Below are 14,156 nucleotides of genomic sequence, written 5' to 3'. Positions count from 1 at the left end.
AGTATTTTCATATCAAAATTGTTTTATAATAGCCTAAAATGGGAAATCACCCACATTTATAAGAATAGGTGATTTGTTAAGTACATCATATCATATGCTTTAAGTGAAATACTGAAACAGTCATTAAATGGTTTCATTAGAGAGCATTGACATGGAATGATGGCATTATTATATGAAGATATGAAGATTCAGAGCGCTGCTTTTTTTTTTTTTTCTTTTTAAGATTTATTTATGAGGGAAAGAGAGAGCCTGCATGGGAGAGAAACCCAAGCAGACTGCACTGAATGTGGAGCCCAGTTTGGGGCTCGATCCCATAATTCCCAAAATCACGACCTGAGCCAAAATCAAGAGTCAGATGCTCAACTGACTGAGCCACCCAGAATGCTGCTGTTTTTTTTTGTTTGTTTTTTTTTTTTTTTTAAAGATTTTATTTATTTATTTGACAGAGAGAGATCACAAGTAGACAGAGAGGCAGGCAGAGAGAGAGGGAAGCAGGCTCGCTGCCGAGCAGAGAGCCCGATGTGGGACTCGATCCCAGGACCCTGAGATCATGACCTGAGCCGAAGGCAGCGGCTTAACCCACTGAGCCACCCAGGCGCCCATGCTGCTGTTTTTATAAAAACAAACAGACGTGTCTGAAGGATATGTATGTAAATGCCTCTGGATGAGGACTTTCTTTTGGCTTATTTATATTTTCTAATTTTTCAACAGTAAATACGGTAGTAGAAGCTTTTAAAATCCCACAAAGAAAATTCAACACAAGTTTGCTACTTTTGAGGAAAGTGGTAGTTGGTTTTCAGAAAGGAGGAAAGTAACAGATAGGGTTTCTCAAAGAACTTTGGAGATATAGGTGGGAATTAACAGGCCCCTGAGTTAGAAATAGAATTTGCATTGACTGGAAAATAATTGCATGTGAAGGGAACCTTGAGAGACAAAACAATAGAGAATGGGGTAAGGGCTAATAACACACTTTCTGATCTCAACTGGTGGCACAAAACAGCTTCAAGTTGTCTGCAGACTGTCCATGATTTCTGGACTGCCTCAACCTCAGCCTCATACTCCCTGGCTTCTTCCATTTGCTTGTTCTTGGAGTACATGAGGGGAAAATTGAGTTCAGGCCCCGAACAGAGATTTGCTCTTTAGAGGTTAACGGGGGAAAACTTTGATCTTTTTTTTGTTTTTAATTTATTTTTTTTTATTTGTTTATTTTCAGCGTAACAGTGTTCATTGTTTTTGCACCACACCCAGTGCTCCATGCAGTACGTGCCCTCCCTATTACCCACCACCCCCCTCAACCTCCCCCCCCCCCCGCCCCTTCAAAACCCTCTGGTTGTTTTTCAGAGTCCATAGTCTCTCATGGTTCATCTCCCCTTCCAGTTTCCCTCAACTCCCTCTCCTCTCCATCTCCCCATGTCCTCCGTGTTCTTTGTTATGCTCCACAAATAAGTGAGACCAGAGGCCAGTGGCTCAGTGGATTAAGCCGCTGCCTTCGGCTCAGGGCATGATCTCAGGGTCCTGGGATCGAGCCCCGCATCGGGCTCTCTGCTCCGCAGGGAGCCTGCTTCCTCCTCTCTCTCTGCCTGCCTCTCTGCCTACTTGTGATCTCTCTCTCTGTCAAATGAATAAATAAAAAAAAAATCTTAAAAAAAAAAATAAGTGAGACCATATGATACTTGACTCTCTCTGCTTGACTTATTTCGCTCAGCATAATCTCTTCCAGTCCCGTCCATGTTGCTACAAAAGGTGGGTATTCATCCTTTCTGATGGAGGCATAATACTCCATTGTGTATACGTACCACATCTTCCTTATCCATTCATCCGTTGAAGGGCATCTTGGTTCTTTCCACAGTTTGGCGACCGTAGCCATTGCTGTAATAAACATTGGGGTACAGATGGCCCTTCTTTTCACTACATCTGTATCTTTGGGGTAAATACCCAGCAGTGCAATTGCAGGGTCATAGGGAAGCTCTATTCTTAATTTCTTGAGGAATCTCCATACTGTTCTCCAAAGTGGCTGCACTAACTTGCATTCCCACCAACAGTGTAAGAGGGTTCCCCTTTCTCCACATCCTCTCCAACACACGTTGTTTCCTGTCTTGCTAATTTTGGCCATTCTAACTGGTGTCAGGTGGTATCTCAATGTTGTTTTAATTTGAATCTCCCTGATGGCTAGTGATGATGAACATTTTTTCATGTGTCTGATAGCCATTTGTACGTCTTCGTTGGAGAATTGTCTGTTCATATCTTCTGCCCATTTTTTGATATGATTATCTGTTTTGTGTGTGTTGAGTTTGAGAAGTTCTTTATAGATCCTGAATATCAACCTTTTGTCTGTACTGTCATTTGCAAATATCTTCTCCCATTCCATGGGTTGCCGTTTTGTTTTGTTGACTGTTTCCTTTGCTGTGCAGAAGCTTTTGATCTTGATGAAGTCCCAAAAGTTCATTTTCGCTTTTGTTTCCTTTGCCTTTGGAGACATATCTTGAAAGAAGTTGCTGTGGCTGATAGCGAAGAGGTTACTGCATATGTTCTCCTCTAGGATTCTAATGGATTCCTGTCTCATGTTGAGGTCTTTTATCCATTTCGAGTTTATCTTTGTGTATGGTGGAAAACTTTGGTCTTGTGTAGGAAATACTGAACAGTCCTTGACATCATGCAGGTAGGCCAGACAACCAAACTGTTTACAAACTTATTACCACATAGTCCCATGAGCTGTTCCTATATAAGGTCATGTACTCAAGTACATATGTCTTCTCTTTGGTGAATCTTTATCAGTACCACATGTTGTCGGTGACCGTGCCTAACTCACTCAGCTTCTTAAAATGATTTTTCCCCCCATATCTTTGCAAATTAATTGTGTAATGAAAATCAGTGGTATTTCTGTTTGGAATTAGTATGTCCTTTGTAGGAGTTTGTCGTTTTTTGTCTCTTTGAAGAAGATCATCTTCTATGCTTGTCTCCTAAGTTTCTCTAGGTTGCAACTTTCTGTGCTTCCATTTCCTGATCAGCAAAATGGAGTATCATTAGAGTTTCTTCTAGCACTCATGTACTTAATTTATGAAACATACGGATATGGTTGATTAACACATATTAGATATATATTCATTGGTGGATGATGACCTGAAACACTGTCTAGAGAAATATCCATCCATTCCTTGCATTTAGTTGATGAATTGGAGAAGATGGCTCTCCTAGGATTCTGCTCAGATTCCTTTGGGCACTCTGGCAAATAAATAGAGCATGCTGAGAAATTTCTAGGACACAGTACGTTGTTCACGAACAGATGAAAGTGTGGGCTGATGACACTTTTAAGCTTCTTGTGAGGTTTATCCAACTCCTCCCCTCCTCCCCCAATATTGAGGCTTGTTCAGTTTTCTGAGGGAAATCTGACTATTTCAGGGTTCTGTGTCTTAGCACGTTCAGTTAGTTTTTAACCTTTCAAAGGAGATCCTGCCTGCCCTGGGGAAGAGGTAAATACAAGTGTCAGGACATAAGGTGAACCCTTCTTTTTCCCCCCTCCTGCCCCCATTAGAGCCCAGATTTCACAGGGTACAGTGCACAAGAGCTGGATAGTTGATGGAGTGAGTGAGGAGGAGGATGAGCAGAGAATGGCTGGGCTTGAGCAGCAACTGTGCTGGGAGAGAAATGACAGGAAGGAGAACAGGCCCTATATTAGCAAGAGGAAGCCTGGGCTGGAACACAGAGGAAGTGGGAAGATGGGCCTGGAGACAAGTTATCACAGATTTTAGGGTCACTGATCATTAGATGAAGAGAAAGTGTCAGAGGAGAAATGTGTCCTCTTTGGGTTCTGGTGGGGTCTTTGGAGGTGGAGTCCAGACTCGGTGGATGGAAAGTGGGGGAATGAGCCTAAGAGGACAGACTTATTTAGTGGATGTTTAGAAGTATTTTCCATGGCTTTAACTTTATTTTACAGTTCTGTGAATTTTAATAGGTAGAGATTTGTGTTCAGGCTACCACAATTAGGATACAGAACAAACAGTTACTCAATGATAATTTCATAGGAAAAATATTACAATATCTTAAGGCAATGTACATGTGGTATCTTCATTTAAGAATTAAGTTTGATTTATTTTCTACACTTGAACCTGAAAAATGCTATTCTAGTCTGATGACTTCATGAAGTTTTTGTGATCATGTTACTTAATATGCTGTATCTCATAGACTATAATATTTTACCTTGAACATCTTTGAAATTGGGATGTATGTTTGACATCATCTTATAATTCAAAGGAAACCAGTTGTGGGAAAAATCGAGCATGATGCTGTAACAATGTGATGATGCTTGATAATATAAGATATGCATAGATTTCTGTGTCATCATTTGTTTCTGGCATCACTGAACCTAAAGTTCCTTCCTAGAGGTGGCTGTTGAGAGATGTAGAAAATGTAGACTGTCTTCGTCAAGAGTTGCATGGATGGGGGCGCCTGGGTGGCTCAGTGGGTTAAAGCATCTGCCTTTGGCTCAAGTCATGATCCCAGGGTCCTGGGATCGAGCCCCGCATTGGGCTCTCTGCTCAGCAGGGAGCCTGCTTCCTCCTCTCTCTCTCTGCCTGCTTCTCTGCCTACTTGTGATCTGTCAAATAAATAAATAAGATCTTTAAAAAAAAAAGAGTTGCATGGATGCATGGGGGAACGGACAAGGGATCAGTGGTTCTGTGATTGTGTTACAATGTGATGAGCACTGTCCTAGAGCGATGGCTAATGGGGTTCAGAAGACCTAGAATACGTCAAAGATTCCCAGAAGAGATAGTCTTTGAACTGTATCATAAAGAGTAAGTAGGATGATTCACCTAAGCAGGAAAGGAGTGAGGAGAGATTGGGGAGGGCAAGAGATCATGGAGCTAATCCTGAGTGAGCTTGCTGGTAATGAAAATGGAATGAAGGGGATGCAGGGGGAGTTTAGCTTGAAAGTTTTGATATGAGGCAGATTGGTGAAGCCCTTTCATTCCGTGTTCAGCATGGTTTGTTTGTTTGTTTTAAAGACTTATCTATTTATTTTAGAGAGAGTGTGTGTACAAGTGCGGAGAGAGCCGGGGTGGGAGAGAGAGAGAAGTAGACTTCCCACTGAGTGCAGAGCCTGACCTGGGGCTTGATCCCAGAACCCTGAGATCATGACCTGGGTGGAAACCAAGAGTTGGAGGCTTAACTGACTGAGCCACAGAGGTGTCCCCTTATTCAGCATGATCTTAATCCTGAAGGCAAATGGAAAGTTTTGGAAGAAAATGGGAATTTTTAGAAGATACTTCTGTTGGGGATTAAGAGAGGATTTACATTTCAGAAAGGTGACCCTAGGTGCAGAAGGAAGGAAATGACGTAGAGGTTGAGGGAACAGATCTAGAGTCAGGAGGATGTTTAATAGGTTGGAGCATTGACGCCCACGAGAGGTGATGGGAATTTGAACTAAAGCAGTGACAAGGAGATGGAAAAAACAAGTTCTAGTGATGCTTGGGAGGTTGAACAGACAACGTGATTATGGGTGTTGAGGGAGAGGCTGGGATTGAGCACGACTCCCAGATTTCCAGCTTCAGTAGATGGTGGGGCCATTTAACTGGAAAGAGCCGCCAGCTTGTAATGAATCCATGGTAGAAATTACACTAAAGAAGTGTAGCCTATTCTTGCAAGAAAGTAGACTATAAAGTAAGAGAGAACATAAGGAGGAGTCTTTAGTGGCTGTTCTTTGTTTGTTTGTTTGTTTTATTGTGAGGTTAATGCTTTATAAAGGTCTTGTTGTTAATGTGATTCTCTACTTGCAGAGTGGAACATTCTCAGACTCTGTGATTCTTTAATTTTCTTGAAGTCGCTCTTTTTGCTTTTTGTTCATGGTTTAACCACTTTAAACATTTCCAGCTATAGCTAGCTGCAAGAACGTAAGCTCTGTTTCTCGTCATGAATTTCTTCTTAAGGCTTTGATACATTAAAAAAAAAATCTCAACAAAACAAAAAGTTGAGAAACTGAAATACTAAAGAGATTTGACTGGTTTACAAGAAAGTAAAAGATAAAGAGAATACATAACTTTATAAGGTTAGGTTAAGTTGTGCTTAATTGCAAACAACTTTGTGAAACATTTCCCTTCTTTTTTATTGTTTTTAAAATACGGGCTAAAAAGTGAGCATGCTTACAGGTATTGTGTATTCTGGAATTGCTTTGAATTGGAGTTGGTGAGTGTTGGAACAAATAAATCCCAGACAACTTATGATTTAATTTTATAGGCCCACATTCATAAATTAGATTTAGGCAGTAATTCTAGAAAAGCATACACAGGAGAATCATTTGCTGTGTGTTCATTTATTCTACAAAGATTTAGTGGGTACCCATATGTTGAAGTCTGCTAGATCCTGTAGGAGGGGAAGTAAGAGGATTTAAATACTGCTGCTCATACTTGGTAGAAGGGGAGATGTTTCTTGGGTGTGGATAGTGGGTGGGAGAAGGGAAAGGGTGTTCTGACGTAGGGTGGGGGAAGGCTTCTTGGAAGAGGTGGCATTTGAATTGTTTTCTGAGAGACAGCTGTTTATTCTCTTTGACTAGTCTGTTTCATGTGACATCTTTGGTTAATTATTCTCTTTCTTGAAACTCTTCCCTCATTTGATTTTCTAGCACTCTAGAATCCAGCACCACCTCCTATCCCTGTGTTACCTGTCAAGACTTTTATGGTTCCCATATCCCCTAGGTCCTTCGTTCTTTCTTTCTTCTTCATCAGTGGTACCCTTTACATCTTCAGCTTTGAATATTTCCCTGGATGGTTAACTGTAAACTGAGTTTGAGCCTAAGCTGTCTCTGAACCTCCATCCTGCATTTCCCACTGAGGCCTCCCTAGCTGCTCACATTTAATTTTTCTGAATCTGAACTCTCCCCTGCAGTGCAGATTCCCCCCGCCCCCTCCCTTTTTCTTTGCCCATTGACTGTTGAGTGCCTACTGTATGCTAGGTGCTAGTTTATCATTCCTTTGATTCCTTAGGCTTGGAGTCTCAAAGTCATTTTTGTTCTGTCTCCTTACCACCCGTCTAAAGGAGTATTTTATTTCTCTTAATTCTATCTTATGTTTTACAGTCTTTAGTTCTGTTCATGCCCATTATCTGTATGCTTGGATCACTGCAGTGATCTTCTAAATGTGGACTGCCTTCTTCTTTATCAGCATCACCATTGCTTACTGAGTGTCTGCTATGTTCAAAATGTTGCTAACATGCCATGTTGTATAGATTAGAAAATGGACTAGTGGGCGAGAGAAAACAGACCTGGAATGAGAAAGGACACCATCCTCAACTCCACAGTGATAAGGCAATGGCAGAATCAGCAGTGCAGAGTGAGACCGATGACATCTGGAGGAGGAAGGGTACTTAAGCATGTGGAGAAGGTTTGGGGGAAGATATTGAGTGGTCAACATGTGAGGGGTGGAAATCCACATGGTGTGGCTGGAGAGCTGTGAATTTAAAAGTTCAGCTGGGACTGGACTGTGATAGGTGTAGTATGCCTGCATGAGAAGTCTGGGCTTTGTCCTGTAGAAGTGAGGATATAGGGAGGGCATGGATAGAGCTGGGGAGAGTGTCATATAAGAAAAATGCTCTTTTAAAGAAAATGTGGAGGTGGCGTGTAGGCTGGCTTTGAAGGAAAGGAAGGCCAATTAAGACCTCACACAAGTTGGCTGTGACAGTTTTGTTTCTTTTTTCTAATTCATTCAAAACATGGAGGCTGCCAGGTTAAGTTTCTGGGTCACAGCTTTCATCATATCCCTCTCCTGCTTAAGTGCCCCCAAAGATTCCCTGTGTCTTGAGAGGTTCTTTTGCTGGCTTTGGGGTGGCCTTTGTAATCACAATTCAGCCCACCTTTCCAGCATTATCTCCTCCTCCTCCTCTTCAAGCACCAGCATGGGCTCTCACAGATTTTTCCTTTTCTCGAACACTGTTTGGGAAATTGTTCTAATTGAAATTTCACCAGCATGCTCATGATGCCTTCCATGGCCCTCTCGGTTAGTAGTAGTATTCTTACCCCTGCTCTTCCCTAATATATACTGCTTGTACTGTTTATTTTTGGTTAATCAACAGCTGGCATGATTTCTTCTGTAGCTGCTGAAGCTGTTGAATTACTGTTCATATTGCTGTTGTACATTTCAGTTTTGTTTCTCCAATAGTCTGTAATGTCCTTAAGGGCTGGCCCCATGCTTGACACTTTTGTGTGTGGCTACAGCCAAGATATTGGTATCTGCTACTGCCCCAGTCATGCTGTTTGGAACATGGTAGTATTTGCTGACCTTCAGTTTTTTTCGAACAGCCAGGCAGATTTTGCAAGATTCTTGAGGCCCAGGGCAATAACATATTTGAAGATCCCAGCTTTTACCAGGATGGTGGGCATGGGATGACTAGATCCAGGAAGAACTTTTGTTTCTTCTAGTCTTATTGTACCTTCTGTGGGTGAGTTTTTTTTTCAGTGACCACAGAGGAGTCAGGAACATCCCCTTTAATTGGGTTCCCAGCTCCCCTTACAAATAGGTCTTTTTTTCAAAGGGAGTAGTCTAGGTTGATTTTTGTCTTGAGATAATTGTCCCTGAAAACCAGGATGTGATGTCAACCAAGTTAAACTTTTTTTTTAATCCCAACTATACAGAACTAAGTTAAAAATGGATGCTTATACTTTGCTGTTAAGTAGGTCAGAAGACTCTGCAGAAGCAAAGTTAACATTATATAGATCAGAGAAATAATTGCAAGCATCTAAGTTAACAAAGACTAAAGGCTGGAAAACTTTGATTGGGGTGTTAAAGCACATGCTTTTTAGATAAAGGTGATGTAACCTGAGGATTCTAGATTAATTTTCTTCCATCCTCCAGGGGTGGCAGGCTGGTGTGCATTCGAGGTAAGTGCTAAGGGGACACACGGGATGGCTTTATGTTTTTATTGAGGAGCCTCGTGACCATTTTTCCAGTAATTAAACTATATTAATTTTTAAGGTGTGACAATTGGGACTTTTGGATACCTGACTCTTCTGTGTGTGCTATGCAAAGGAAGGGACAAAAATGAATAATATAAGCAAGAGAGCTGAGAATATTCAAACGAGCAAACAGTTTTGAGTTCTTTTAGCTGCTATAGAGGCACTTATGTGGAAACAGCTGACCTGCTAATTAGAAAACATCCTTGCCTATTCATTAAAATTAATTATCCTAAAGAATTCTGCTAGGCAACACTTTGTCTAGTTCTAATTATTGTGTGCCTTTGAAAGCAATAAACTGCACTTTTAGAATAAACTTTTATAATGTAGATGTATACTTGGCTTACTCAGACACTTCCTGTAATTAGAGTGGGGTAGTAATGATGGGTTATACTTTGTTTTTTATTAAAAAGGCTTATCCACCTCTTCATAGGGAGATTATAATGAATTATTAAATAATGTATGTTTAGATCTGAGAACTCCTTGGAGATCATTATTGTTCAAATATGAGAGATTTTTAAGGTTATCTTTTCAGATTACCATGGGTCTTTTTTTTTTTTTTTTTTTTACAGATTTTATTATTTATTTGTTAGATTGAGAGAGAGAGAGAGACAGAGAACACACAAGCAGGGGGAATGGCAGGCAGAGGGAGAAGCAGGCTCCTCACTGAGCAGAGAGCCTAATGGGGACTTGACCCCAGGACCCTGGAATCATGACCCAAGCCAAAGGCAGATGCTTAGCAGCTTAACTGACTGAGCCACCCAGGTGTCCCCTTATATATATATTTTAAGAATGAACATATTATGATTAAATACAGTGGTAAAACTTTTCTGTCGTAAATTGACATTATGTTCAAATAAGAATAAGGTGAATCACCATTCATGAACTTGCTTTGCCCTGTTTTTTTTTTCCCCCACACAGCCCTGCAGAGCTTTTTTCTAACCTTAGTCAGAACTCTGGTTAAGAAGTATAGTGAAAGAACGCACGCTATATACCCAGTGGTCTGCCCCTGCAGGCAGCTGTGTGAGAGCTGACGTGAACGAGGAGCTGGTGCTGCCGAGGCGCACTTGGCTGGATCTTGACCAGTGTTTGGATTGGGCCACATGCGTCCATCTTAGGAGCCTGTGCTTCAGAGGCTGGTGCCTGGGTTCAAAGCTTCCATCCAGCATGAGGATCTAACCATTCTTCAGCTGGGTGACCTTGGGCAAGTTACTTAAGGCTCTTTGCTTATCTGTAAATGGGGCTAACAGTAGTTCATACCTCCAAGGGCTGTTGTGAGGAAGAAATGAATTATTGCATGCAAAGTGCTTTTCCGTGGTAAGGGCTTTGTTCATTTATCCATGCATCCACTCGTTACTTATTCATTCCACTCCTGTCAATTGTACACTCGCTGTGTACTGGGCCCTGCTGCGGAGGCGCCTTAGGGGTACAGCAGTCAGACAGATGAGGTCCCTGTCCTGTTGGAACCTAATTCTAGGGGGAAGAAACAGACTGTACATGAGTAAACCAGTTGACAAGGTCAGGCACTAATAAGTGCTAAAAAGACAATAGATAGGGAAATAGTGACTGGGTTATGGGAAAAGTGGTCAGTATTAACTAGGGTGGGTAGGAGCTTCTGAGGAGGTGATGTTCAAGCTTAGGCCTGAGTGATAAGAGATAAATTCCAGCTCTGATTAAAATGAGAAAGTTTTCCTTTGTGTTGGTGGCTGTCTCCATACTGTTCCTTTAAAATCTATTAACAGTATAAAATCCTTTGTAGCAGGATACTGCTCAGAGATCTTGAGCCCTTCTCCTGATAGCACATGACTGTGTTCAAACAAGTCATTATCAACATCTTGGAGCTCATTTTCCCAAAACTTCATCTTGTCAGTACCCAGATCTGGCCACCCCTGGGTCTCTCTCCCTTGGCTCCAGCTGGTTGCTCACCCACCTTATTATGCCTGAGTTCCTGGAAGAGCCTGACTCTATTATTCCCAACCGATAGAAAGTACAGGACTGGGTTAAGGCAGCTGCTCATGCTCACCAGAGGTCTCCATATCTTATAGGCCACGCTGGCCACCATTAAGAGCTGGCAGTCCTGTGAAGATAGAAAGCGGAGTGTGAGGTAGAAGGAACGTGTGATGTGGAAGGGGACAAAGCAGAGGGTGAAGAGGCCGCACACCAGCAAGATGGTCCGGATGGACTTGGCCCGGACTGCATTGCCTGTCCTCCTGAGGGTCTCTCCTGGCTTGATCAGGCTCCTCACCATCAGCGAGTAGCACACCAAGATGACCAAGGAAGGAAAGGCGAAGCCAGACAGTGTCAGAACCATGCCATAGGCAAAGAACTGATCAAAATTCTCTGGGCCGGTCATGTCGTAGCAGACCATCTGGCCATCGATGTAGTCTGTGTGGGAGAAGAAGAGGGTGGGCAGTAGCTGGAGGACCACCAGGGCCCAGGTGGTGACTGTGCCCAGGAGGGCGTGCCGGCGGCTCCTGTAGGGCAGTGAGCGCAGCGGGTGGCACACGCCCAGGAAGCGGTGCGCGGAGATGCAGGTCAATAGCAGGATGCTGCCGTAAAGGTTGGTGTAGAACAGGAAGCGCACCAGCCTGCACAGCAGCTCCCCGAAGGGCCACCTGTCACCCAGGGAGTAGGTGATGATAAGGAAGGGCAGCGTCAGCACGTAAAGCAGGTCAGCTACCATCAGGTTCACCAGGTAGATGGTGGCACAGCTCCAAGGCTTGGTTTGGCGCCAGGAGAGCCACAAGACCGTGCCATTCAGGGGTAGCCCTAGTATGAGGATGATACTGTAGGTCAGGGACAGGTAGATTTGCTTGTAGTCCTCCGAGAACTTGCAGACTTGCTGGTCCCTTGAGGCATTAGTATCCAGCGTCTCCATTTCCTGGGATGCGCCGTTTGGGAGCACAGCTGCTCCTGCTTGTGCTTTACCTGGAAGGAAACAAAATGGGCAGCATAGTATCATGAACTTGGCTGCGTGTGTCTTAGCCTCTCCCTTGATCTGGCATTCAGCTCTGTGTTCCCAGTCTGGTCAGAGTCCTTGTTTGAGATAGGCCAGCTCCAGGAAGAAAAAAAAATATTAAACCCAAGGGCACAGGAGTCTTTTAAACCAGGGCTTGTAGACTTACCAGATCCAAAGGGCTGACCTTCCACTATCCTGTATGCTTTCTGCTCTAGGCTGGGATGTGATAGGAAGCTCAAGTACACATGCTGCAGGGAGGTGCTGTAATTTCAACAGGGCATACAACCTCAAGCACTGTGACTCCTCTGCTTAGAATCCTTTGCATAGAGTCAGGAAATCTCCAAGGGCATTTGGATTTGTATCTCTTTCGAGATTTCTTAACTGCATATTTGAATACTGAGGCTGATTTGCTTATTAACCACATCAGCATCCCGAACATCCAAAACCAAATCTAAGCCATGAGGTCAGGTGCAGCTTCTTCAATACTGCCATCTCTGCTGAGGAAGCACATCCAGTAGGCAGATCCAGATAGCGGAGGAAACTGTGTGTGGAGCCTGCACGTTTCTGTCATGGTGGGAAGTCAGTGGATTGGTCAGCCAACCACCATGGAGCCTATAGGAATGAAAAATTTATTTCTAGGGTTTGACATTTAGAAAGACAAGCTAATAAAGGGCAAGAGAGAAAGGTTTCAAATAGGTAACTGGCATAGATTGAGTGTTGACCAAAAGCTATAGCACAGCGCTCCTGAGGGCTGACTATAAGCTGTAACTCAGAGCTTCATTCACATCCAAAGGAACAGAGACCTCATTCACTCTGTCAGTCAACAAATATTTATTGAGCATCTATTGGGTTTGGCACTAGGGATACAAAGATGAATAAAATACAGCTCTTACTCTCCAGGATTTCAGTCTGGTGGGGAAGACAGAAACCAATACAGCTAATAGTAACAATGTGAAGAATGGTCAGCAAAATGATGTGAAGAATGGTCAGCAAAATGCTGTGAAGGGGGCACCTGGGTGGCTCAGCGGGTTAAAGCCTCTGCCTTCAGCTCAGGTCATGATCCCAGGGTCCTGGGATCGAGCCCCACATCGGGCTCTCTGCTTAGCTGGGAGCCTGCTTCCTCCTCTCTCTCTCTCTCCGCCTGCCACTCTGCCTACTTGTAATCTCTATCTGTCAAATAAATAAATCTTTAGAAAAAAAAAAAATGCTGTGAAGACCGGCAGGATCAGCAGTTCTCTGCTGAGATGCTGTTTGAGCTGCTTGGGGAAAGAACAGAGGAGCTTGCTAGACAAAGAAGGGTGAGGGGCCTTCCTTGGGGTTGGGGAGGCATCCCACGAAAGGCAGTGGAGCTTAAGGGCTCTGCGTTATCTGGGGTGGCAGGGAAGCCAGCGTGGGGGTGCCCCCAGAAGGAGGGTGGACGTTCTTCAGCAGGGTGGTGATGGGATAGGCTGTGTGTGAGGAAGATCCCCAATAACAGCTGAGAGCCAGACCTGGAGGGGCCAGACTGTAAGGGAGCTGTAACAGTGTACGCAGGTGAGGGTTGTTCAGTTCCCCAAGTGAGGCCATGCGGAGTGGGTGGAGGGTGGATCCCTGGAGATGCTGCTGAGGCAGGAAGGACAGGACTGCGTGGACATGGGGCACGCACCAGAGGAGGAGTCGAGGGTGTCCCTGAGACGGAGTGAGTAGGTGGTGAGGCCAGGGCCTGAGCCAAAGCCTAAAGCTTGAAGGTTGGGCCTGATGTTCTGAGCTTGGGGGACAGGGGCACTCCAGCCTGCAGCTTGCCAGAGGGCTCGCCTCCTTGTTAACTGGCTTTACAATCTACCTAAGGAGAGCAAAGCTTTTTGGCTGGGGTGAGTAAAAGGAATGTAGTTTTCTCTCATTGTGTTCCCTGTAATCTTTCCTGTGGGGGGTTGGCAAATGCCTAGTTATTTTCAGCGAAGCTGCCTTCCCAGCTTGGTGTGGGCTCTCAGAGGGAAGACAAAGAGGGGAACCAATTTGGCTTAGTGCAGGCTCAGCCAGTTAGTTCACACTGTGAGCTTATTTAATCCTCAGAACAACCTTGTGGAGGAAGCATTATTAGCTCCAGGTTACTGCTGAGGAAATTGAGGGTCAGAGAAGACTCTTCTGTGGGGCTCACTAGGCCCTCTAATCTAGTATGCTGGTTCTTGATGTGGATTGTGGGTTTCTGCTTCCTCAGAGCGCCTTGTGGCGTGGTGGAAAGTGCTCAGATCTAGCTCTACCAGGGATCACTAGCGCAGT

General features: G+C 43.9%; 1 pseudogene; it reads right to left on the bottom strand.

The window, feature by feature from the left end:
• Window positions 1-10,804: 10,804 nt before the first annotated feature.
• On the bottom strand, window positions 10,805-11,892 carry LOC123940712 (annotated as a pseudogene).
• Between the last annotated feature and the right edge of the window lie 2,264 nt (window positions 11,893-14,156).

This window comes from Meles meles, chromosome 4 (assembly GCF_922984935.1).
Source record: "Meles meles chromosome 4, mMelMel3.1 paternal haplotype, whole genome shotgun sequence".
NCBI lineage: Eukaryota > Metazoa > Chordata > Mammalia > Carnivora > Mustelidae > Meles > Meles meles.
Note: the sequence above shows the minus strand (reverse complement) of the source record. Positions and strands in the feature narration are given on the sequence as shown.